Here is a 22603-nt window from a genome sequence, read left to right as displayed (position 1 = left end):
CCCTATGTACTGCAGTCTTTAGCATTTTCTATGGTTGCGTACAAATGTTTATGGCCAGCTATAGAAACTTCATGTATGGTCGGCTATAGACATTTGGTCCAAAAAGTTATAGCTTGCTATAGAAGTCTATAACCTATGGACTAATTTTGGTGTCCTAATGCAAGCATTGCAGTCGTTAACTTTTTCTGTGGTCAGCTATAGAAACACTCGCGCGTGCGTGTGTGTTTACATGCGCAAGTGTGTATGTGCATGTGTGTCATGCTCTATATCTTCGGACATTTCTTTTCAATTCGATGCCTAAACAACTGAAATTGGCCAGCGGTCCCCACAACTAAAACCATCATGGGTCAGAGGTACTCACCGCAGGCGTACCTCCATGCGGCGACAGTGCTCCCACCAGTTACGCCAAGATTGTGACGCAATACATTTATCGTGCAGTGTTGTAGTTGAAATACGGTTTCTCGTTGCATACAGCACAGAACTCTTAATCAAGCTAGAGTACAAGTCGCACGAGGGATTTGAACCGACGATATATGTACATTCATATAAGGGTGTACGCTTCCTGGTCTATAGCTTTTGGTATATACAATATTCTATAGCCAGCTAAAATATGGTTTACGGTTTGTAGCTTTAGAGGCATTGACATTTCTATAGATGGTTAAAGATAACTGTATGGCTACTAGTTTATAGCCTCGAGAGCATACACTTTTCTATAGGCAGGTAAAGCAGCTTATATGGGTATCAGTCTGTATCTGTAGAATCATTAAAATGTCTATAGACAGCTAAAGATAACTGTATGACTACAGGTTTATAGCCTCAGGAGCATATACTTTTCTATAACCAGCTAAAGCAGCTTAAATGGCTATCAGTCTGTAGATTTAGGGACATTCAAATTTCTATAGACAGGTAAAGATAACTGTATAACTACAAGGCTATATAGCTTTAGGAGCATACACTGTTTCAGAGCCAACTAAATCAGCTTGTATGGCTTGTAGTCTGTAGCTTTAGAGACATTTAAACTTCTATAGACAGCTAAAGATATCTGTATTACTAATATTCTATTGCTTCTGGAGTATCAACTTTTCTATAGCTTGCTAAAACTGATTCTATGGCTTGCAGTCTGTAGTTTTAGAGGCATTTAAATTTATATAGACAGCTAAAGATTACTGTATGACTAATAGTCTATAGCTTCATGGACATATGGTTTTCCATAGTTAGCTAAAGAGATTTTGTAGGGTCCAGAAGCTGTAGACAAACTGGTATAGAATATTTTATAGCTGCCTATAGATATTTCAATGGCACTTTATAGGTGACTATAAAAGTCCATAGATAGACATAGCTGACCATAAACTTTTCCATTGAAGTACATAGACCATTTTAGTATGGGAATATTGTGACAGTACACTCGGAGGATATTAATTTGAACGAATAGCAACTCTAATTGCTTGGATTTGTCCCGTTTAGTATCGCAGACTCTGGCCTACCACTTTAGTACATGAATACGCACTCCGAGCAAAATATTTATGGGAAGCATATAGAAGACTCCCTGAAAGAGAAACCTGTGTTGCATAATCTGGTGTTACGCACGTTAATCTTGACTGATTAATCCGTTGAGTATGGCTTCACATGGCCACGTGACAACCTCTGCGTTTGGAGGCTGGGCGCCAGGCGAGGCAGCAGTCAGGAGCTGCGCTTGTGCGTTTGCTGACGTTAAAAATTCTCCTTTGGCAGGAATTCAGAAGCAGACGACGAAGTGGCCAGCCAGATATGTCACTGCAGTTGCGATGTCTCAGTGACAGAAGAAGAAAGAAGGGTGCCCGCATACAGTAAAAAAAAAAACGAAAGATAAAGGGGAAGCATATGGCAACAGCCTACAAGGATTGTGCGCTTTCTTTTCCCCTGTTCTTCCTCATTTCCGCGGTCACTGTTGAAAATATGCGTACCAACTAATCCAGGTTTCCACTCTCTTCCTCCGTGAAACTTTCAAAATTCACAGAACGGTCCCGACTGTGCAATCCGGTGGTTTGAACGTTAGCTAAGGCATGGTGGGATATAAATTTTCAATGCATTTTCTAGATAACTGAGACCACTAGAGGTGATGGCGATATACAGATGCTCTGAAGCTAACTTCGTTTGAAATATCGCTTAGAACTGCGATACCTAACTTGTATGTCTGATCAGATGCGCTCGTTAACGTTTCCTCCGCACTCCTCCGCTCTGGTTGTAAGTTTCTCCTTCCAAGGTAGCCATCCTGTAGGTAATCCCCGGCATAACCAGCCTCGTCACAACGGTCTTTTTCCATGGCTGCCAACCTCCGGTTGCTTCAGGTGGCGGCCACCTTTCGGTTGCGCCTTCCTCTCTACAGTACATATTCTTCGTGCGCTGCGTATGCCGTCACGTTGTAGGCCACCTCTGATAACACACCGCATTCCTCGTCGGCCCCAAGGTTCACCTTAGACACTTGTTCGATAGAATTTTCTGCGTGGAGGAAAAAGGTCGCTATCTTCTCTAGCGATTGGCGATGTGAGCCTATACCGATTTTCTGAGAAGGCTCAGGAGGGGAGCACCTGAAGTTCACGGTGGCTGAGCGATTTCCCAGGTGTGTGGAACTCTGGGAGGCCATATAATATTTCACAGTCAAATGGAGCTTCACCACGGCCAGTACAGACACAGCAGCAACTGTTTTTAAAGCCGGCAAAAACGGAAGGAAAAGATGTCAGCTGAGGCAATCGCAATTAATTGTTTCATGCTCCCAGCTGCGGCAGGTGAAATAAGTATATAAGTAAATGGAAATAAGTATGTCGAGAAGACAATAGCGAGGGCAAGAACAGCTGAGTTCGATAGCCGAGAAAGAGAAAAGAAAGCTATTTACATTCGAGCGGAAGAGTGAAGAAGCCACTGGAATTGACAGAGCTACAAGCCAGCGTGTTATGACAGTTTAGCGGCTATTTTCAAGATATGCATAAGATGCTCCTCCTGATATCATGGCCTCCTTTTTCGAGCAGTTCCGTCAGGCGCGTGATATTAAACAAAAAAAATGGGGGACGCACAAACTCCGCCTTAAAGCCTTAAAGGTATGACAGGATAGCATCCTGCGAACCTCTGCGATGTTTCCGCATTGAGAGGCCGATGTAGACGCGCCGTTTTCACTTCGAAAGCCGCTTCCAAACTTAGAACGCGGATGAGCTCTTTATCTAGTCAACGGCGTATCAGGTCTCAATGGAAATCAGGTGGGCACCGCATGCAGCCGCCACAGCAGTTTTTCCTACACAATTTTCTTACTTCTGTAATATGGCCGCCTCTTTTTCGGCCGTGGAGGCTCTATACGCAAGCGGGTAATATATAGATTTGCTTTAAGAAGGGCTTATCGACTTCTGATAACGCAGCTTGTGGGCGATTCCTCTGCCCGAGGGATATGCAAGACAAATACACAGCGGGCCGTGTAATAAACATCTTTAATCTCACGTCTTAAAGTCCATGGTGGTGCGGGAGGTCATCGGGGTTGTCGTCTGTACGGGCAGGCAGCGATCCGCGCGTCGTCTCGGGAGTGCAAAGAGAGAGACGACGGCGTGGGCCTTCCTTTATATCCTGGCGCGGGACCGGTTATCCCGAAAACGTTCGGGGAGAGGGAGGGGCTAAACGGCGGCGCATCGGTAGCCGCGGGAACTTTGAATGTCGCTGGCGCGGTCCCCACATCTTCCCCCCTCAGCGTCCGACCCGGGGTCCGCCAACAGCCGGGTCATGTCCATGTCCCGAGCCCGGGTTGGCGTAAAATATGGAGGCTTGTCGCCTGGCTCTGGCGGGATGCCATCTCAGCTGGTCCGTATGGCGGGAGAAGCAGCAGGCTTGGCGGGACCGTTCCGGCTGGTCCCTCTCCGGCAGCGGCCACATCCTCGGGGTCACAGCGCAGCTGGGCACGGCCACGGGTACGCCTGGCAGCGGCCCTGAGCTGCTACTCTACATCGCTGTCGACCCCTTTCCACGTGGCGCCTTGCTGGATGCAGCGGGACCCCTTTGCAGCAGGCGTTTCCGCCCCGGGCACACCTGGCTTCCTGAGGCCCGTACTCCAGGCCTGGGCAGCGGGCTCGGGCTCCAAAGCCAGCCTCTTTGAAGACGTCCAGTATGGCCGCGCTGGTCACGATGATGGGCTACAAACCACTACAATTTAGTGGGGTGCCCTAGTTTAAGTGGCCCCTCCTTGAACCATGCGCTGAGTGCGGTTTCCCGCCCCTGCGACGGTGTTCCTCTGGCTGCTGCAAAATGTTATCAGAATGCATTCTGAAAGAAGCAAAGACGTTAGACAAAGTCTTGGTCTTAAGTTATAGCGTCGGTTGCGAACCTGGCTGCTACCTGTACGCCTTACTTTGGGGGAGATCACTGCATCGCCTTGAGCTTCCACCGCTTCGCAGTTATCGTCCTTGCGAAAGTGGTAAGCTTTCAAGTTTGCGACGTGCACCGGACCGGCGGCTTCACTGCTCAACAACTGCAGTTGGTAGGTGAGTGGCGTAGTCAGTGCCGTACCTTCGAACAGTCCAACCCACTTGTGCGCTAGCGACGCGGCGAAACCACGAGCTGCGTTACTAAGCAGGTGCGTTCTTTTCAGTACCAAGTCGCCCGTGTTGAAAACGACGTGACGATGATCTTTGTTGTACTGATCCGCTTGCTCCATGCGCGCGACATCGAGGTTTTTCACAAGCCGTGCGCTGCGCTGCCTCAAGGCGCTCGCGGAGCTTTGCCGCATACTGCGTAAGCGGAAGGGGCACAGGCCCCGCCGCGTCATGTAGGGCGTTCTCTAGCGGAAAGGCCATCTCTTTCCCAAAATTCAAGTAAGCAGGTGTCATACCCACCGACCTGTTTACGGTTGCTCTAGCGGCGAACGCCATTTCGGACAGCCGTGCGTCCCAATCTCTGTGCTGCTCGGTCGTCGCGACCAGCATGCTCTTCACATTCCGATTCACTTTCTCGGTTATGTTGCTCTGAGCATGGTAGGGACTCGTTTTCCTGTGGCGGAGTTGAAGCGCCCAACAGGAATCAACAAAGACTTTACTTGTGAAATACGAAACGTTGTAATCAGGTTGGAAGAGAAACCGAAACGAGTGAATGTTTCCAACAGTTACTCCCAAATCCGTTCTGACACAAGCTTCCTAAGGGGGAATACCTCAACCCACTTGGTTAGTGGTCCGTTATTACCAGGATATATTGGTTACCGCGCGCGAAGCGAGGGAGGGGTCCCATGATATCGCACGCGACCACTTGCCACGGATAGTTGCTTACTACCGGCTTCATCATGCCAGCGGGTTTCCCCGCCCGAAGCTTGGCTACCTGGCAAACAGGACATGTACGGGCGTAACCCAGCACATCCTTTCTCATACCTGGCCAGATTGCGACACGGCATAGCTTGTCATAAGTCTTACTGCCGCTGCCACGGCCTGCGAGCGGTGAATCATCAAAGTACCAGAGAAATCGTTTCCGCAACTTTTTCGGGACCGCGACTCGGAAAGGGGATGCAATCGTCTCTTCCTCGTCAAGTTGGGGGATGTAGCGGAGCAGTAAGCCATCATCGTCCAGCAGATACGCGTCTTACTTGCCCTCAGCGTTCCCGGTGCAAGCTGCACTACTCGCAAGTTCTGTCAGCACCCGCTGGCAAAGACCATCTGCTTTCTGGGCCTTAATTAGCTCTTCTCTACTGACTGCTACTCCCCAAGACAGATTTCTCTCTGCCTCGCTTCTTGGCAAGCGAGTAGGCGCCGCCACCAGCAGCTGCGCCTTCTCTCTCTCGCAGCACAGCGCGGTACCTCTGTCCGCCTCCTCTCTCTCTTTAACTACGCAGGGCGTGACACTCACGTCCGCCCTCTCCTTTTCTCCAATAGCGGAGACGCCGCTTTCAGCAATGCTGGACGGCGCCTCTGATGCGCTTTCGCCAGCTCTCCACGATGCGCCCGATAAAGCATCGGCCACCTTATTCATGCTGCCCCGGCGATACTCAATGGCGTACGCTTAACGTTGCAGCGTCAGCGCCCATCTCGCGAGTCTGCCTGCGGATTTTTCAGCCTCTTTAACCACGAAAGTGCCTGATGATCTGTCTGCACGGTGAAAACCGCTCCGTGTAGGTAGATTTCGAAATCCGACAATGCGAACATTATCGCCAGGCATTCCTTTTCGGTCACGGTGTAATTCCACTCCGCCGATGTGAGCGTGCGGCTAGCGAACGCGACAAGGCACAGCTTGCGCTCGTGGTCCTGCAACAAAACAGCTCCTACACCGGCATCGCTAGCATTTGTCTGCAAGACAAACTGCTTGTTCAGGTCGGGGAGGCGCGAACTAGCGGTGTTCGCTATCGCACGAGCCAAGGCAACAAAAGCGTCGTTCTGTTCCTTGCCCCAGATCCACTTCGAGCCTTCCCGCAACAGCTGGTTCAACGGCTAGCAAGCTCCGAAGAACTAGGGATAAATTATCTGTAGAAAGCAACCATTCCCAAAAACCTCTGCAAGCTTTTTACGTCCGTCGGGCAGGGGTAGTTCAGAATTGCCTGCAGTTTGTCATCGTTCTTCCTCAAAGTGCCATCATCAACTACAAATCCCAAGAGGTTCACTCTCTTTGATGCCAACTGCACTTTCTTTGGGTTGATCGTTATACCTTTCTATGGGTTGATCGTTATACCCGCACGTTTCATTCTTTCAAGAACGGAATTCAGTAGAATGAGATGCTCTTCGAATGATTTTGAGAATATCACGACATAGTCGAGGTACGCCATCGCGTAGTTGAACCTTGCATCGCCCAGCATGATGTCCATCAATCACATGAACGTGCTCGGTGCATTAGACAAACCAAACGGGAGTCGAGTAAATTCGAAGAGCCCGCGGTTTTCTGAATGTCACCTTCCGCCACCTCAATCTGCAGGTACCCTCTGCTTGCTTCCAAGACTGTGAAGAGCCTTGCTTCCCTAACGCGTACATCATAGCCTCGATCGAATGGAAAGGGTACGCAACTGTAGACGTCAGTGAGTTGAGCTTTCGATAATCGACACACAGCCTGCCCGAACAATCTTTCTTTGGCGCTAGAACCACTAGGGACGCCCAGCGACTTTGTGAGGGTCTCACCGCGCTGGTATCTATCATCTCATCAAGGGCGCTGTCGAGAAGCTGTCTCTTATGCGGGTTTAACGGCTTCGGGTTACACCTGAAAGGACGCGCATCACCCGTTTCAATCTCGTGCTGAAGCACATCGGTTCTGCCCGGTTTCTCTGTGAAACAATCCGAAAATGGGAGTAAAGTTTCCACAAGCCTTCGGGGCTGACTACCGGTTCCTGAGAAGGACGCGATAATTGCTTCTAATAGGCTACCATTCAGCGTCGCGGGCCAGCCGTCTGCCGCACAAGCATGGACGCTCGCCCGATGGGCGACGCATTCCTGTTTGGGTGCGCTAACAAAGGGAATGAAAGGGGTGAAGGGGCTGTAGCGAAAGCCGTTGTCCCCATGTTGAGCAGAATGCTTTCTCTAGAAAGAAAATCTCTTCCCAGAATAACTGGTATGGCTAAGCCGGGCAGATAGACGAAGCGATGCCTCCGCTTTCTGCCGTCAAAGCGCACGACCAGGCGCACCGCTCCCTCCGCTTTTGCCGTCCCGGCTGCTAAGCTCAAAGAGTTTCAGCTGGCCTGACACGGATGTTACATCTACGGCAGGCCTCGAACATGTCGTCACCGACCAGTGACAGCGTTGCAACGAGTGCAGAGTAGCTTTGACCAGCTAACAGCACTAACATAAAAGGGCTCGAGCGCGACAACATTTCTTGCGCTCCATAGGTGAGGGGGACAAAAGCCTCTGCGCCGCCGGTGCGGTCGCCCGGTGACGCGGCGTGGGAGTACATTTCTCATTTTCCGCTGTGACTACATCGAAATTCTCCCACCGACGGCGACAGGTTGGTGTTACCAATTATCGCCACCGGTGGTCCGCGTTTCCCTGCATACGCCTTGCTTGACACTCGCGTGCCACGTGGCGCGGCTGGTTGCAATTCCAGGGAAGTCGATCGTTCACCTGCCGCGCGTTCGGGGGATGCCGCGTTCCACGAAGCGGTTGGGGACGTGTTTCCCCTCTCTCCGCGCCTTTGCGGACGTCGCTGGCGAGCCCAGCTCGACGTCGCTGCTCGAACGCGTACGGGTGAAGAGCGCGAGGAATAGCGGAGCCTTCCGCTGACCTTTCCTGCCCTACCGTCATTACGTCTGCGCCTCTGGCACGCGGCGCGGTCTTGGCCTCTGGCCCAAGTGCATCGCGGCTCTAGCGATTCGGCTGGCCTGGGGTTGGCTGGTAGCGCAACTCAGCGAGTAAATCCGCCTGCACTACCTTCGCTTCCTGTGCTAGGGCCTCGAGGTTTGCAAAACCACGTCCCCGCAAATACGGCTTGAAGAGCGGATGGCAGCATAAACATGTCAGCATAAACGGATTATTTCATTTCACTCAACACACGTGAAATTATAATTTCTCGACATTCGAGCTCATTCAGTGCAGTAGGTATTCTTAAAATAATTTTTTTATTAATTTGAAAGCAGCTACCCTGTTCGGACACAAGTGGCCGCTGATGTCACTAGGACATATTGTTCTTCAGGATTGCTACATTTCCACCCGGGACAGCCGAAGCCCCCTTCGGCGAGGGAGTTAGTAGTTTCCATGGGAGTGGCACGGTTTCATCCGGGCGACATGAGCGACTTCCATTGTGGCTGAGTGACGATCACTTGCGGTCATGCGCGCATTTTGTAGTTCAGGTCCCTGACGTGGTCTAGGGCAACGTAAGGGCCAGCGTAATGGGCAACATTTTCGGGGAAAAGCCACGTTCCCGGAGAAGTCGCCAAAGCCACACTAAGTCTTCAGGTGCGTAACACATGGCGATACTGTCTGTCGTACCGAGCTTTGGATCGCTCTTGCGAAGCCAGATTCCGCAAAAGGGTGAGACGTCAAGATTCTTCGGCTCTACAACGAGTTTCGGAGATGCAAAGTTTGCATGGACGAAATAGGGAAGAATAGGCTCCAGAGAATACCGAGGATCACGGGTATAGAAAAGAAAAAGCGGGCTGTTGGCCGTCGTCTCATGTGTTGCAGTGCTGAAGGCAAACATTATAAACGACAGTATGGCATCGCAGTTTTTGTGGTCTGGTCAATGTACATAAAGATCATGTTGACGAGGGTGCGGTTGGTGCGCTCCGTCAAATCGTTGACGTGCGAGTGGTATGGTGTGGAGTGTCGAAAATGTGACGAGCCCAAACGGGGATGCTCTCCCACAACACCTTCCGTAAACTGGCGACCTCTGTTATTGATGATCACTCGCGGAGTTCCATTGCGCAACATGACGGAACGGAGCAAGAACACGGACATGTGGTGCACGGTGGCTGAAGGAAAAGGGGCTGTTTCGCAGTAGCGGGTAAGGTAGTCGGCACAAACCACGATCCAGCGATTTTCGTCGGAAGACTTCGGCAAGGGACCCATAAAGTCGTTCTCGAATGCACCACGTGGTGGATCGGCCACAGGATCTAGCAGGGCCTATGGCGTGGACGTAGGACATTTGTGTTGGTGGCACTCAGTGCAATTCGCCACATATCGTTCAATCGTCTAGCGCGTCTTCGGACAATAAAACCGGTCGCGGGCACGGTGGACCTTTCGTGTAGAGCCAAGGTAACCAGAAGTGGGGTCGTCGTGCATGGCACGAGAGATGCACGAGCGGTAGCTCTCGGGAACAACAAGTAGAAAATTCGTACCGGTGCTTGAGTAAACCTTTTTGTACAGAAGGTCATCACGAAGACAAAATGGGCTAGGAGCTGTGGAATTCCGCGCCGCCGCAGGAAGTGGCTTGAGGCTTATGTCGGCTTCTAGTGCAGTCCGCAGAGCCGAGGTGTCGGGAAACTCGGGAACGATGAAGGCGATGTAGTGATAGAAGTCAGCAGAGTCGCATTCGGTCGTAGGAAGGGGAAGACATCAAAGACAGTCTGCATCGGTGTGTTTGCGGCCACTCTTGTATGAAACAGTGAATTCGTACTACTGCAGACGAAGGGCCCAGCGTGCCAGATGGCCAGATGGATCACGAAGGTTGACGAGGCAACACAGGGCATGATGGTCCGTCACAACCCTGAAATGGCGTCCATATAAGTAGCACCGAAACCGCTGCACAGCGAAAACTACAGAGAGGTGATCCTGCCCCGTAACAGTGTAGTTACGCTCAGTTTCGGTGAGGGAGCGGTTTGGATACGCAATTGCATGATCGCCGGTTGCCGAACGTTGCACAAGCATAGCGCCAACACCAATCCCACTTGCATCAGTGTGGACTTCCGGCAGAACGGAGTAGGAGGGGAGTGGCTGAAGTGCCGTAGTATGGGATGTGACGTAAGCAGGAACTTAATCTGGTGGAAAGACGCGTCACAATCTGAGGCCCAGTCGAAAGGGACGTCCTTTTGTAGAAGGGATGTCAGAGGATAAGCGACGTCGGCAAATCTCCAGATGAACCGCCGAAAGTAAGAACACAGCACCAGAAAACTGCGGAGCTCCTTTTGAGACTGGTGTCGTGGGAATAATGCAACTGCTGCAGGGCTCTGGGGATCTGGCCGAACTTCATTGTGGTCGACGAGATGTCGAAGTAACAGCGCTTTACGTTCGTCAAAACGGCAGCTTTTACAATTCAGGACAAGGCCAGCCTTCTGCAGGCCATATAAAACCGTAGCGAGTCGCGTGTTATGTTCTGTAAAAGTCCGGCCAAAAATAACGTCTTAATTGTACATGCAGATTTCCCAGTTGAGGCCACGCACTATTGTATCCATAAATCTTTCAAATGTGGCCCGCGCGTTACGTAGGCCGAAGGGCATCACATTAAATTCAAATAGGCCGTCCAGCGTAACAAATGCAGTTTTTTCCTTGTCAACAGGGTCCATCAGAATCTGTCAATATCCCGACACAAATCAACCGAAGAGAAATAAGACGCAGAGAAAATGAAATCTAAGGCATCGTCGATGCGCGGGAGAGGATACGCATCCTTTTTAGTGATGGAGTTGAGGCAACGATAGTCGATGCAGACCCTCCATGTTCCGTCTCTTTTTTTTACCAATATCACGGGAGCAGCCCAAGGAATGGAGGACTCCTGAATTATGCCGCTATTCAATACATATTTCCCAAAGTATATTTTGCAGCATATATTTCCCGAAGTATCCCGCACACAGGTCATCCAGTTTCGATCTCCATGCTGATACTGACTCTTCCCAGCAGAAGTTGCGTCTAATGGGGGCAACCAACTTTTCTTGAACGGCACACTGTTGCTTCAACCTGTGAAACGCCAGCGTGCATTGCCGTTCTTCGCCACCATCGTTTGAAAAGCTCCTGGTTAACGCTAACGTGTTTCGCTTATGTTTGCTCTTTGAACGGCACACAGCCGCAAGGTGAACTTTTGCACACTGAAAGTATTTAGCCTCATTGAAGCTGTAACTTGCTTGACAGTGCAACATGCTTCAGGATCGATAGCATGCTGCTGGCTGTACTTTTATAGCACTACCTTTCCTTGCTGAAGTTCGCTGCTTACCACTCATTTTGCGCCAGCCAGGTTCTGTCTTCGCCTCGGGAGACTTCATGAGCTTCACTCCTTCTGCTGTTTCTGACGCCGAAATGAAGTATTCCGCTTTCTTCAGGGTCAAATAGAATAGTCTTTTTGAATCTCAGTATTCGGGACTCCACACAGTATTTTGTCGCGTAGTATGCGGTCAAGCACGTCACCTAAGTCGCAATTCTTGGCAAGTTTTTTAAACTCCACAATGGACTGCTGTGCCAGTTCATTTTCGTTTTGGTGGCGGCCGAAGATTTTAAAGTTGCGCGCTATCTCAGTTTTGGCGCGTAGTTTTCTACTACTTGGACAAACTCACCATAGGCCATCTCTTGAATGTTTCTCGCCGCGCAATACGCAGTTGTCATTCCGATGTCTCTTGAGCCTAGAGCTGAAACGAGGAGGGCTCTTCGTGTCATCTTCGATACCATCCCCTTAAATGTAGGATTCGGTCCAAATAATGTATAAAGATTACCTATGAATTTCTGCGTTGCACTGCTGAACTTCATAAGCCATCGCAGTTGCGGCTGATGTTTTTAGTGAGTTGGTCTGTAACACGTCGCCATTGCTATACAGCCTACTAGCGGTTGGCAGAGGTGACTGATTAATTAGAGATGACGATAACGAGTCGAACAGAGAAGCAGCCACCTCTGACCAGGTAGGCAGGAGCCCGGAGCCATTATGATGAAAGCTATGGACAGCGGCGACGGCAAAACGCGACTTGAAGCAGCCATCGCTGAAGAGGAATCCGGTGTTGTTTAACCGGTCACCGACTCCGGCAACGAGTGGGTCGTCGAGAACAAAACAGCTCAAGTGGATCCGCATATGCTGGTACCGCTAAAGTGGCCGACTGGGCATTCTCCCTTCTTGGTAACCAAACGGAGGGACAAAGGGACCATTTCCAGCAACGTTTTTTCCTTCGCGTGCCGATGGCGCGCATCGGCTGAACTTAGCCACCAGCAGACATCGGGCGCTTCTTGTGCCGCCATCTTCACCGCCTCAAACACTTCCTCCTCACCACCAAGTAAGAACCCTTTCATGAGCGTGCCATCAGGGGGGAGAGTGTGTGCAAATGAGTGATACTGAAGTGATCGGGACATTCCCTCGACTATGGGCCCGCCCTTCACATAGGAAGCCGGTGGAACACGAATTGCACAAATGCAAGTGGGTCCGAATGTTGGTGTCCTTGGTTCTTGATACTGCTCTTTTTTCCTCATCCGTCTAAAATATAAATATACTGTCTTCTTCATCCTCCGGTTCTGTAGCCCTTCTCTCGTCAGCATATCTCTCCTGGGTGGAAGAGGCATCGACTTGAGCAAGGAATCGTCAAGCGTGGAACCCGAACCCCCATCTAACAACTGGATGGCAACCGTTGGATCGACCATGTGACCCGGTCGGGCTTCTACGGGAGAATTCTTAACTTTGCTTGCAATTGGCCAGGCTTCAAATATTTAGTTATTTATTTGAACTGCTGAGAATCAATGAAATGTTTAGTGAGACGCGTGTGTTAAGCTTGCGAAAACAGCGTATCAGCACAGTCGAAAACTCACAGCGGCAACCATTCGTCTTGTGAAATGGGCGAATGCAGATTTGCTGGAAATGTGCGAGAACATAGATTCGGTAGTTGATGATCAGATGGAGGAATTTGAAAATATAAAGCGCTCTTGGATATTGCCAATAAGGGAACATTAGGACTTACAATGGATCTCCTCAAAGCGGATCGTAGAAAGACAAAGAGGGAAACGGAAAAGGAAGAAGAGGAACTACAATGCAGGCTAGCAGCAAAGGAACAACTGGCGTAGGGAAGCAGAATTTGAGAAGCAGCGGAAATAAATCGAAACAGCAGATGCTGAATTGGAGGCGCTTAAATTAAGGCTCGAGATGAAGACAAGGGCAGTCCAGAATGGCAGAGCTGTAACTTCGGAGCACGGAAATAGCGAGAAAGTAGAGCGCCAGGAATAAGGGTGAGAAGTTAGTTGTGATATATAAGATGAGGGGATGAACGACTATTCAATCAGAATTACTACTCAACTGCGGCGCTTCAAAGGTAAAATCGAGCACCAGAATTGCACGACGCACTTCGATGCTGGAGGGAAGCGCGATTCGACCCCAGTTCAGCTAAATCCCGCTCCGCTTCAGACAATCGGTGAATTACCAATTTGAAAAGCTGCGAATAAGAAAAGAACGTCTAACTGTTTCAAATGGGAAAAGAGGCAAAAGAAACAGTTGGAGAACCAAGTAACCGCGTTGTCCGGCTAAGGAATCCCATGTAAGGGTGCGGCGAGGAGAAAGCTAGAAAATGGAAAAAAATTACCCCAGTCCAAACAAAGCAGCACGCGAGACCGAGTTGAATAAGCGTGACAACGACAGAAAGAATTTTTTGCGAGCACCAATCTGCACAGTCACAGAAAAATGTAATGGTGCCCAAAAGTACAGGTCTCGAACTTGAAGTTGAGGATGCTCTTGGAAAGTGTACACAAGGCAGTGTGGAGCAGTGCCAGTCCATGTTCTGTGACACAGGGGAACCAGGAGAGCTGAAAGGAAATTCGGAAAATATACAAACGGCCCAGATCTATCCTCAAGGAAGTGAGCTGCTTAACCCTAGGTTGGCCGGACATTCATTCAATATTGTGGAGTTGATCCTTGGCTGAGACGGCAGTTAGAGCATTGTTCATGAACCGGGACAGCAGTGTAAGCACAGTGAATCCCAAAGGGATGCTGACGAACCCGAGGTGCACGCGGAAGGCACGCAGCCACGAGAAGGGAGAAATGCATTACTGCCAGAGGGGGAAACAACGAAGGCCCTTATTTTAGGTTAGCCACTGTCACTGAAAAGAAGGGTAAGATTATTTTGAAACCTAAAGAAAACATCCACTCCTTGTGTCACAAACGCAGGAAAATAAATTCTGATTGCGCAACGCGTGTGGATAGTTCAGACGGTAAGCCCAGAAACAGGACAATTCTCAACTAAAAACCGTTTGTTGGCAGACCTTACAACTAGCCAGGGTAAGGCAGCAGAGTAATTTGGCAGCTAGATTTTGGGCCACAGAAATGCATAAAGCTAGAGGCCACTGGAAGTCGCGCCCCACAGGCCAGGACAAACCATTGTGGAAACCTCTCAAGTAGAAATACATGAGTACAGGTGCCAACAAAATGGGCAGATGGGACCTTCAATGGGTGAGGTTCAGCCTTTCGATTCATTAGCGATGCCGCTACGCTGCGATAGTAATGAGAAGGTCATTTGGAACCGAAAGAGGAGCATCCAGGCTATGCAGGTTAAAAGCCGCAAATATGCATTTTTTTGTTCGCCAAACGCATGCGGAACTCTGTAGGCTTGAAAGAAGTGGGGTGAATGCTTAAATTAAAAAGGCATAGTATGCAGCTCTAGATTCGGTCACTCGGACGGCCTCGTGTTACAGTAGTAACAGAAATGCCGGATGCTCAAAGCAAAACCTTTCCCGCGAGTTGCCTCTGAAATGTGCCGAAACAGTGATCACGCGGCGCTTTCAAGGTGTCCAAACGTAAGCCAAAAGAAATGAAATAGAAAAGCGCTTTTACAAAGCACAACGTGCTCCAAGTTCCTGAGAATGCGAAAGCTCTCGGAAGGAGTAAAAAGGAGGCGTCCTAAAACAGAGGCAGTAGGGTTCAACGTAGAATAGCCTGAGATATCCAGGTTGAGGAGTTTAGTCGACTAGCTCGTCCCTACGGGGTTTACATAAATCCGACCCGACGAATGTTTGCACAACAGGTGATTAGGGTGGCGCCTCGCATTGAGGCGAAGAACTATATAGGAGAGGGCAGCCGATTCCGGTTTTTCCCATGCACATCTCTTGTGAGACGCGAACAATTCCCGAGCAATTGTTTACATCTCCAGCCCCTGCAAGACAAATCGGTGGCACGACGCACCACCGTACCGAAACTCAACTCGACCGCGTTTACAAGCTTTCCGCAGCGCGGTCGAGTCGAGTCAACTTACCCCCTGCGCCTTTTCTCGACTCCAGTTCTCGACATCTCGACCCGCTCGACAGCTTTTACATGAATCCTGCAACAGATTTTCATCCCGATAACTCAACTCAACGCACTTCTGTCGCATCCATGTACACGTGCTATTGTTGGGCACTGAATTTTGACTTCATGCGACAGCAGTCAAGCAGGAACTTGTAGCGACACCTCTTGTCACGCCTCGACAGAGGTGTAAAGACTTGGACAGGCCACAGACCGGCAGGGCGCGCCTCAGAGTAATCCTTTCAACAGGCCACGAGGTGAAATCGCTCCCGCGTAGAATTTCTAAGCAACTGTTATGAAATTTCGGTTTTAATTTTTTAAGCTCTTTAGACCACCCACCCACGGTTTTGTATACAGGAGAAGAAATAACTTTATTTGATGTCCGGTAAGGTTTAACGCGACCGGGACTATGTCTCCCACCTGGGAACGTCTAGATCTTGTCTCTTCGCCGCCATGTGGGCCTGCTGGACGGCCCAGAGCTGGTCGTTGAGGCTGGCGCTGAGCAGAGCGGCCACCTCGACGAAAGGGTTTCGGGATTAATGTATTACAATTGTGCTTTGCACTCCCAGAGTATGTGCTTAAGTGTTGAATGTTTGTCTTGCCTTGCAGACCGTGCATGTCTTGATGTCATATATTTCGGGGTAAATTGTGTTATACTGCAGCGGATTTGGGTATGTATTTGTTTGTAATTGCCTCCACGTGACTGCCTGAGCTCTGCATATTTGGCTGCTAGGCGAAGGGAATGTCCGGCAGGCCAGGTAGGCTTTGGCCAAGTCATTAAAGCTCATCATCCTCTCTATACCCCTCATTTGCCATGACTCTCTCTGGTACGGTAACCGAGACCTCGTGCTACGGAGTGAGCGACTTCGTTGAGGTTGGTGATATTCGGAGACGTTCCCCATATGTGCCGGGAGCCAAACTAGCTCGCCCTTGTCCCGTGAGTGTTTCAAGTCCTTGATTATTCAGCAGGCTTCCACGGGTATCCTCATCTGGGCGTAATTCTCTATTGCCGTGCACGAGTCGCTGACAACGATCCCGCAACCGGGATCAGATATAGCAAGTGCGATGGCTAATTCTTCAGCCCCTTCAGCGTGTCGGGACTTTATGCTGGCATAGTGTGCAAGTGTTCCGGCAGTGTCGACGACCACGACATCGTCTCGTTGATCGTCTTGATACTCGGCAGCGTCCACGAAGCGCGCTTCCCTTGTTTTTCCGTAGTTCTGCAGCAAGGCCGCGGCTCTGGCCTGTCTTCTGCCTTGATTATACGTCGGATGTACGTTTCTCGCAATGTGTGACTCGGATACCATCCCTGACGTTCTGCGGGGTTACTTCTTTCTTCCAGTGTCGACGGTGGTAGCCAATGCTAAGTGGCTCGAGCATGTGTCGTCCAGCTGCCGTGGTCGTCAGTCTTTCTAGCTGCGATATCTGCTGCGCTTCTGCCAGTTCGTCAAAAGTGTTGTGGATTACTAATTGTAGCAGGAGCTCGGTGCTATTTGAATCTAGTAGTCCAAGCGCCCTCTTGTATACCTTGCGTATAATTACGTCTATTTGGTTCTTCTCCGCCTTGTACCAATTGTCAAAAGCAGCCACGTAGGTTATGTGGCATATGATAAAGGAGCGCACGAGTCATATCAGGCTCTTCTCCCTAATGCCATTTCTCGTATTCTTAACTGTTTAGCAATCTAATTACATTCCATTCTTCTGCATAAGATTGTGACTGTCTTGCCATTTACGCCGTTGGATTCTATGACCATGCCTAGCAATTTGATTTTTTTACGATTGGGATGGTTTCGCCGTCACTTATGTTTAACCTGATTTCTTCATATTCTCTCTTTTTTGATCCTCTGGGTGGGCGTCCCTTCTGCGTTGGGGTGTACAGCAGGAGCTCGGACTTTTTGGGCGAGCAGCGGAGTCCCGTATTACACAGGTATTTTTCAACATCTATCACTTCCTGAAGCGAAGATTCTAGCTGGCCATAGCTGCCACGGTTGACCCAGATTATAATATCATCGTCATATATTGTGTGATATACATTTTCTACTTTTTCAAGCTTTTACGCTAAGCCAATCATTACCAGGTTGATGAGCATGGGCGAAATGACCGCTCCTTGCGGGGTGACGGTGCTTCTAAGCATTTGCTGCTCAAACCGGATGTCTCCCGCTACAAGGAATGTCCTTCTGTCGATGAGAAAGTCTTTGACGTAATTATAGCCTCTTTCGCTGATGTTCATGCACGAGATTTCGGCCAGGATCACCGAATGTGCGACCCTATCGAATGCGCTTTCGAGCTCGAGTCCGAGGATTGCTTTGGTGGAACGGGTCTTGTCGTCCAGGATCTGATGTTTCAGCTGGAGCATACAGCCTTGCGCCGAGAGGCGAGGCTGAAACTCGATGATGGTATGTGAGTAGGAACCTGTCAGTACGAGACGGGTGTTTACTCGATTGAAGAATGCATGCTCCGTTACTTTGCCCACGTATGACCTAAGCAAGACTGGCCTCATGTTCTCCAAGCTAGGAGCCTCGTAGGGTTTGGGGATGAGTACCATCTTCGCGGTCTTCCACTGCTTCGGTACGGAGCCCTCCCTCCATTATTCGTTCATACATTCGTTGAGTTTGTTCACGGAGTCGTCGTCGAAGTTTCTCCTAGTTATTTTTCACACCATCAGGTCCAGGATCCGACCTTCTGTGAAGTCTTGGAAATCAAACTAGCGCACTTCAAAACAAAGACACAGGAAGAGAACGACAACACAGCGCTGACTTCAACTGGTTTTTATTAGAGAGTGACACAATATATATGTACGAAAAGTGGGCGTGAAAGAATAGATAACTGCTGAGTTTGCACGTGGCGTAAAACACCAAACGCAAAGTTAAAAGGCGCACGATAACAATCAATTCTCAAGTTATCAGTTCTTTCACGCCCACTTTTCGTACATATATATTGTGTCACTCTCTGATAAAAAACCAGTTGAAGTCAGCGCTGTGTTGTCGTTCTCTTCCTGTGTCTTTGTTTTGAAGTGCGCTAGTTTGATTTCCAAGATGATTTACCAACTAGCCCGTTCTTCCACCCTTGCAAGCTACTGTGAAGGTCGTGCAGGTTCACACGAATTTATTTGCTGCTAAAATTTTCGTGTAGCAAAGCACTGGGCCTCCCCACGTAAGAACCGTGTGTGAGAGTGGGCCCCAGAGGGAGATACCTCTTGCACAGTATACTCGCCACCCTATCTTCGCCCAGTTTCTTGATCTCAGTGTACAAATGTCTGGCGAGGAAATCCCTTTGCTGTGACTGTGTTTGTGTTATCTAACAGTTGCTTTAGCAGTTTTCACGCTCGTCAGTTGTGTAACTGCCCATCGACCGAGTTGCATATCTCGTTCCACTGCTGTTTGGAGAGGATTCGACAGTACTCGATATTTCTGTTCCGTTCGGCAACCTTTCTTCTCAGTTTCCTGCTTAGTCGCGTACCTTTCCACCTTGCGTGGTTGGACGACTTCGTTTCGATGTGATCAGCGAGGCGAATGTCCATCCTCTCTCTTTGGACGTCGGTCGCGATGGCCTTCGTGGCGTTTTTGAGTCCGCGCGTCCATTCATCGATATCGGAGATGGTCGCGGAGTCTTTCCTCGCCTTTCTGACTGAGCGGAATTTTTCCAGTCTGTCCACTTGAATTCCTGTTTCAATGATATGGGTTTATCAAAGGTCGGGTCTAAGATCTCTAGAATCTTATGACCGCTGCCCAAATCAAACGCAGAGTTTCTCCAAGTGGCGCCTTTGGCATTCTTAGTGAAATTGAGATCGGGCTGTGGTATCTCGTGTAACCGAATTTCCCGCCCTCGTCGGGTCAGTGGATCCCACTGATCCGACGAGGACGGGATATTCGCTTATGCGAGATACCACCAGCCCGATCTCACTTTCACTAAAAACGTCAAAGACGCCACGCATGAGTGTGAGGTCGAGATCTAGGGACTCTTGCCACAGCTGTCTGCCCTTGAAGGTGCTGTAGTTGTAATCCGAGGCCCTATTTGGGGTGTTCAAGTCGCCTCCTATCACGAGGGTGTTCTGCCGACCAGTCGAAGCGTTTTCTTGAAGAGAGAAGGAAAGCGCTGCTTCTGGTGAGTGGGATTACTATATAGATTGAGGACAAATATATTTTCTTTCCTAAACTTGTTTGGTATTAGCTTGATGAATAGGTGTTACATTTTGACTCCCTTCAGTTTACGGGCGATTTCGTATACCGCCTGCAGGACTTATCTTTGGTGGCCTCATCGGGGAAATGGGAGCATGCTCTGACTCGAATTTCGGCCAACACTCAGGGGGCCAGAGATGTTGTGTTGGGTTTAATGGTGCATAAGCAGCTCAGGCTATCGTGCGTCAAACACAAGCTTGTGAGTGGTGTTTACTATTTATTTTATAGTTTCTTTAGAACATTTGCTTCCTTTAGAAAGCTAAAAATAATGATAGATCAACAAGTACACTTGCACCTAAAATGAAAGCTTGAAGGAAAACAATGCGTTCATCTTAAAATCTGGGAAAATACTTTTTTTTTTTCATTTCAAATCTTCTGCATGAAAATAAAATATGGCTTATGGTGAGTTGCTCTCCGCATTCTTCACAGAAATTGGTTTTGTTTTCTCAGCAAAAGGTTTTGTTTCATATGTGTGTGGCCAATGCAAAGACGGCGTAATATAACTTCCATGAAGTGTTCCTGATGATTACAGGATTTTCATTCCCTTAAAATTGGCTTCAGCAACTGCAGTTTATTATTTACCTCCCTACTCCATGATGACTGCAATTCTTCCTTTAGTTTGTTGTGCACTAGCATCATGCAGTCTCTGTACACAATCTTCATGTTCTTTATTTGTTTTTCATAGGCTTGAGCAGCGCAACAGTCTGCTCTTTCGTTGCCTCGAATGCCAATATGACTCGGGACCCAACAAAATGTTCTGATGTCTTTGAGCAGAGGCTGTTTATATTGTTACGGGGATGTACTTAATGTAACGGCGCTGCGATGTGCTGAACTCGACGCTAAGACTTCAGTAGCCGTGCAGTATCCACACTGTCAGCGTCGTCCTCTTTCTCAACGCTTCGTCGTGCCCCGTTCCTCACTCGTCGTCTTTGTCAGTGAGCACATCACTTTGGTCCCGCGTTTCCCGGTAACAATACCCCCCTCGGCAAAAGGCAACATCCCGGTGCGTATTAGGCATGCGGTGTGAAGGGAGAGTAATATGGCTTGAGGCGGGCGACTTGTACGATTTCGGAAGTGGGTGTAGCAGTCGGTCAGTCGGTGACTTTGGGTGGAGCGGTGCAATCTCATAGGTCATGTTGGTCACTGGGCGTAGTACACAGTAAGGACCTGTGTAGTGGGGCAGAAGTTTTTGACACAGCCCCACACGACGGCACGGAAGCCAGAGCAACACCAGGGATCCGGGCGGATAGTGCACATAGCGGTGGTGAGCGTCGTAGCGGCATTTTTGAGCTTCTTGAAAGATGGTGAGATTGTGACGAGCAATCTGTCGAGCAGCGTCGGCTCGGGCGATGATATCGCGGGCATAGGTTGTGACGGGGCCAGTGGCGGGAAACAAAGTGTCGAAGGGCAGTAAGGGGTCTCTTCCAAAGAGAAGATAGAATGGAGAGTACCCAGCAGTGTCATGACGCGAAGAGTTATATGCAAAGGTGACAAATTACAGACTAATATCCCAGTCGCGATGGCTGTCGGATACGTACATTGCGAGCATGTCGGTGAGTGTGCGGTTAAGACGCTCCGTAAGGCCGTTCGTTTGAGGGTGATACGCCATGGTGAACTTGTGCCGAACGGAGCAAGAACGAAGTATTTCCTCAACACCTCGGGAAAGGAAACAGCGGCCACGGTCGGTATGTAGTTGACGGGGAGCACCATGGTGAAGTATGACGTCGTACAAAAGGAAGTCAGCAACGTCTGTGGCGCAGCTGGTTGGAATGGCGCGAGTGATCACGTACCGCGTGGCATAATCGGTGGCCACAACGATCCATTTATTTCCTGACAAGGACTCGGGGAAGGGCCCTAAGAGGTCAAAGCCAACACGAGAAAATGGCTCAGTTGGGATAGCAATCGGCAGTGTTGCCAATTTAGCGGTTTTCCGGCTAAATATAGCTGGTTTTTGCATTATTTAGCGGGCGAAAGTCTTGTACTGCGGGAGGTGGAATTTTTAGCGGTTTTTAGGCCTTTCTGGCGATTTTTTGGAGGTTTTTGGTAGTTCTATAGATTTTATTTCTGAACCGTAAACGTGTCTTAAAATTGTAGTCGCGTCTTCGAGAAAACGTCACCATGTGAGCGCATGACGTCGATGGGATGCCGCTATGCTACAGTGGGGAACATTGGCACACACCATGACTCGATTTCTGCGGCACTTTTGAACCTAATCCTCGAGCCTGCAGGGTAAATGCTGCTCAGACTACGAACTGCCACCAAATGTAGTTCAAAAGATCGGCACGATGGAGGCGTACGCTGCCAAAAGCGCAGGATGCCCACCTGTACCTGGTACCAGCAGTACGAGTGGTCAGTCGCTTGCAGATGAAGCATCTTTGTGTGATTGTGCCTGCAGTCAGGCAGGACTCAGCAGTGTCTAGTCAGTACTTTTCATTTCAGAAACTTAAAAAAAGAATAGTTTTTAGAATTTTAACGAATATTATCATGTATGCAGCCTCTAGTCGATAAATAATATATTCAACGGTTTTTAGTCGGAAAAGAAAAAGTGCGTTCTTTCTTTTTATATTATTAGTTATATATTTGTTTGCAAACTGAATAAAATGCACAAAAATGAACTTTTTGGCACAAAAAATACATTTAGCTGTTTTTAGCGGGTTTTGGAAGTTCCTGTTGCGGGTTTTTTATTTTTGAGTTGGCAACACTGGCAATCGGCTGCAGGTGTCCAGGTGGTAGCACAGGTGGTTTCTTCCGGCGTTGACAGAGGTCGCAAGCGGCTACATAAATTGGACAGAGCGGTAGAGTCCAGGCCAGAAGAAACGCCGGCGCACGCGGTCGTATGTGCGTGAGAGGCC

Source organism: Amblyomma maculatum, chromosome 7 (assembly GCF_055883805.1).
Source record: "Amblyomma maculatum isolate TAMU_Amacu chromosome 7, ASM5588380v1, whole genome shotgun sequence".
NCBI classification, from domain to species: Eukaryota; Metazoa; Arthropoda; class Arachnida; order Ixodida; family Ixodidae; genus Amblyomma; species Amblyomma maculatum.
The sequence above is the reverse complement of the archived record's forward strand: the minus strand, read 5'-3'. Positions refer to the sequence as shown.